Here is a 4,794-nt window from a genome sequence, read left to right on the forward strand (position 1 = left end):
ACACACACACACACAACTCATCATCTAAACTATTCCAGCCTTTAGGTTCATGATTATTCAACAATTTGTTTGACTTTATATGTTAACTCTTTGTCTCAGCCACCAGTTTCCAGATGCTACCATGATGCCAACCGGACTTCCCTGGGCATAAGACCCTACCAATATGTCCTAGAGCCCTGCTTCCCCAGAGCCCCACCCCACTAGAGAAAGAGAGAGACAGACTGGGAGTATGGATCGACTTGCCAATGGTCATGTTCAGCAGGGAAGTAATTACAGAAACCAGACCTTCCATCTTCTGCACCCCATAATGACTCTGGGTCCATATTTCCAGAGGAATAGGGATAAAGAATAGGAAAGCTGTCAGGAGAGGGGATGGGATACAGAGTTCTGGGAGTTCTGGTGGTGGGAATTGTGTGGAGTTGTACCCCTCTTATATTATGGTTTTTGTTAGTGTTTCCTTTTTTATAAATAAAATTTTAAAAAAGAAAAGAAAAGAAAGGAAGGAAGAAAAGAAGGAAGAACAAATCTGGGATTTAAGAGAGAGAGATAGACCACAACAACAAAGCTGCCCCAGCTTGATCCTCCGTGAAACACTGAACAAAACAAGTACGCTTCCAGGTGAACTACTCCTCAAGACCTCCTTTATAGTTCAAATGCTTGAGATTATTTTTTTCAGCCTACATGTAGTTGGTTTTTACAAAGCAGTCCCAGAGTCTGACATAATGAGAAAGCAAACAAATTAGGACCAAATTAACTGGATTATTTTTTGCTCTGCCCCTCAGTTTCTCTAAGTCTGACATAAGCAAAGAAAGGCAGAGAAGAGTGTGTCATGAATCCTCCCCCAGTCGCAGTCTGCACACAGCCCACAGAGGAAATGCTGACTCCCAGAGAGGTGGAAGAAAGCAAGAGGTGAGTGTGTGCACCAGGAGCAAGACCTACAGAGGTTTAGGAGAGCGGTTGGTAAAATGGCAGTAAAGAAGAGAGACTTGGGTAAATGCTGAAGGGGGGCAGGTGGTAGCACACACCAGGTTAAGGTTCAAACCTAGGTTCAAACCCCTGGTCCCCACTTGCAGGGGGAAAGCTTCATGAGTGGTGAAGCCAGGCTGCAGTTGTCTGTCTCTCTCCCTCTCTCTCTCTCTCTCCCTCCCCTCTCAATTTCTCTCTGTCTCTACCCAATAATAAATAAATAAATATATAAAGAAAGATATTTTTTAAAAAAAGCAGAAGTGGTAGGACAAAAAAGGACAGACTTTTTTTTTTCTTGATTTAATAATGATCAACAAGACTGTAGGATAAGAGGAGTACAATTTCACATAAAATTCCTATCACCAGAGTTCTGCATCCCATCCCCTCCACTGGAATTTTCCCTATTCTTTATCCCTCTGGGAGTATGGATACCCCAGGATCATTATGGGGTGCAGAAGGTGGAAGGTCTGGCTTCTGTAATGGCTTCTCCACTGGACATGGGTGTTGGAAGGTCTAGAACAGACATTTTTTTAAATGGCATGGAGAAAAAAAAAGAGGAGGAGCATGGAAGCAAACAATCCTAAGTAGAAAGGGCGGGGGAGAGACTGATCCAAGGAGATGCCAAAGATCCTAAAACAATGACAGTAAATTTCTGGCACATCTTTGCATGACACTAAGATCCTGCTCTTATCTAAAGCAGCCAGTGCAGGATGGGGGGGGGGGGGGCTTTGCATTTAGGATTCCTTGGAACACTTGATTCAACACCCCTGAGGATGATCTGATTAAGGAGTTTCAGCAATATCTCATTCCATCTTAATGGCTTAGGATTTGCCTTTCACTTCCTGTATGTGGTTCTGGATCTTCTATTTGCTTTATCCATGGAGCCTAATGAATTCTTGTTAAGTCTTTATAGCCCTTGTCCTTTATAGCCCTTTATATCCCCCCACCCCATGCTATTTACCAGAGTTTACAGTTCAGAATGCTGCCTGCTAAATTGTTGGTGTTTTTACAGCCATCACTAAATGTTGACTCTGGAAAGTGGTTAAGATACCAGAGGATGACTCCTCAGTTATGGAATAAATGAAGCCAGAGGAGTAGGTGGTACTTCCTTCCTACTTCCACATGCTGTCTGTTGTCCTACAGGGCAGAGGCCTCCATTGAGCCCAAGGAACAAAGAGGGGTGGCAGATGTTTCTATGTCCTCTGGTTGTAAGGATAAAGAAGTCAAGAAGGAAAGCAGATGAATATGAGTCCACCTCCAGGCAATGCTGGCCCAGTAATCATGTCCATTAGGAAAAGATGAAGGCTGATGCCCGTTCCATCTATGTTGGCAATGTAGACTATGGTGCGACAGAAGAGCTGGAAGCATACTTTCATGGCTGTGGTTCAATCAACTGTATTACCATACTTTGTGACAAGTTTAGTGGCCATCCCAAAGGATTTGCATATATAGAGCTCTCAGACAAAGAGTCAGTGAGGACTTCCCTAGCCCCTGTTTAGAGGAAGACAAATAAAGGTATTCTCAAAACAAACCAACAAACAAGGCATCAGCACCACAGACTGAGGATTCCCAAGAGCCAGATACCAGGCCTGGACCACCAACCAAAACAGTTCCTGTGCTTCTACAGTGATTCTATAGTATCCTGCGATTCTATAGTGGTTTTAGCAGCAGATCCTGGGGTTGTATGTGCAGGAGCTGGACTAGAGCAACATCATGGTATTCCCCTTATTTAAAAAAAAAAGTATAAAAACAACAACAACAACAACAAACGTGTGTACAAAGAGAGGTTAAAAAAAAAGAAAAGAAATCTGATATGCAGGTGGATCCTAGTTATTATCTGGGGAGATGATGTCATGGCTGGAAAAAGGACCAGAAAGTTGGAGCTGAGAAGAGAGTAGCTCTCAAATATGACAAAGATGTATAAATATTGTTGTCTGTAAACCCCATCGATTTGATCTGATCTGGGGCCCATATTCAGCTTAGGATCCTATGTGACTTCTGCATTCCTATAGATCTGAGTTCACATTCTGTGGCCATCAGTAGGAACATTCTAAGCTGCCCCAATATCAGGACCCATATTCCTCAAGTGTAGCATAGAGTATGTTGTCCAAACTAGTATAGCCACAGGCCCTTTGGAATATAACTAAAATATGCCTACTAGCTATCTACAAAACGGAGACACCCCACATCTGCACTATTCTAGCATTTAGGTTCATGATTAGCCAACAACTTGTTTGGCTTTATATGTTAACTCTTTTCAGCCACCAGGTTCCATATGCTAGTATGATGATAACCAGACTTCCCTGGACAGACAACCCACCAATGTGTCCTGGAGCTCAGCTTCCCCAGAACCCCACCCCACTAGGGAAAGAGAGGGGCAAACTGGGAGTATGGATCGACCTGTCAATGCCCATGTTCAGCGGGGAAGCAATTACAGAAGCCAGACCTTCCCTTCTGCATCCCACAATGACCTTGGGTCCATACTCCCAGAGGGTTAAATAATAGGAAAGCTATCAAGAGAGGGGATGGGATATGGAGTTCTGGTGGTGGAAATTATGTGGAGTTGCACCCCTCTTATCCTATGGTTTTATCAATGTTTCCTTTTTATAAATAAAGAAGAAAAAAGATATAAAATATAAATTTAAAAAAAGAGAAAAGAAGGGGGGAAATAATTTAAAAAGAAAGAAAGACAAATCAACTTGTGTCAGGCAGCCCCTCTGCTCCATCCTCCATTGCTGACACTATGGCATAGTTACATAATCATTGTTTTGCCTGATCTATCTTCTTTCTACCTTGAGACCTACCCTGCCTGCAGGGTACATTAATCCCACCAGTTAAAACCCTAGCAACCATTGCTATGGAAGCTTTCTACCTTCCTGCTCTTTCCTTTTCTCCACTCCCTTTCCTAGCCACTTCCTTTTCTGACTTGCCACTTCCAGTTCTAAATATATAAAAGCATTGTCTCTGATCAATAAAGACACATTGCATTCCCACTCTGCCACAAGTTCCTAGTCTCTCTCCCGTGTTGCTGAGTAAGCAGCAGCCCACCGGAGGTTGGCTCCAGTCGAGTTCTCTCCAACCCAGAGAACATGTGCCCAGGAAGAAACACCTCATGCTAGCCTGGAAAACTTGGATCAACAATGGTAGAGAACGTTCCATCCTCCAAAGGGAAGATGGGCAACATACTCTATGCTACACCTGAGGAAGATGGATCAATTTTGGGGCAGCTTGGAATGTTCCTACTCATGACCACAGAATGTGAGCTCAGATCTACAGGGATGCAGAGGTCACATAGGCTCCTAAGCTGAATATGGGCCCCAGATCACATCAGATCGATGGGGTCTACAGTCAACAATATTTATTTATTTATTATTTTTATTTATAAAAAGGAAACATTGACAAAACCATAGGATAAGAGGGGTACAATTTCACACAATTCCCACGATCAGACCTCTGTATCCCATCCCCTCCCCTGATAGGTTTCCTATTCTTTAACCCTCTGGGAGTATGGACCCAAGATCATTGTGGGATGCAGGAGGCTGAAGGTCTGGACATGGGCGTTGGCAGGTCGATCCATAGTCCCAGCCTGCCTCTCTTTCCCTAGTGGGGAAGGGTTCTGGGGAAGCAGAGCTCCAAGGCTCATTGGTGGGGTTGTCTATCCAGGAAAGTCTCATCACATCCTGCTAGCATCTGGGAACTGGTGGCTGAAAAGAAAGTTAACATACAAAGCCTAACAAATTGTTGAACAATCATGGACCTAAAGGCTGGAATAGTGCAGATGAGGTGTTGGAGGGTCCTCCATTTTGTAGATAGCTAGTAGGCATATTT

The 4,794-nt window shown here is 43.6% G+C and overlaps 1 pseudogene; it reads left to right on the forward strand.

Moving 5' to 3' along the window:
* Positions 1-829: 829 nt before the first annotated feature.
* Positions 830-2,902, forward strand: LOC103121113 (polyadenylate-binding protein 2-like; annotated as a pseudogene).
* Positions 2,903-4,794: the final 1,892 nt, after the last annotated feature.

This window comes from Erinaceus europaeus, chromosome 3, assembly GCF_950295315.1.
Source record: "Erinaceus europaeus chromosome 3, mEriEur2.1, whole genome shotgun sequence".
NCBI lineage: Eukaryota > Metazoa > Chordata > Mammalia > Eulipotyphla > Erinaceidae > Erinaceus > Erinaceus europaeus.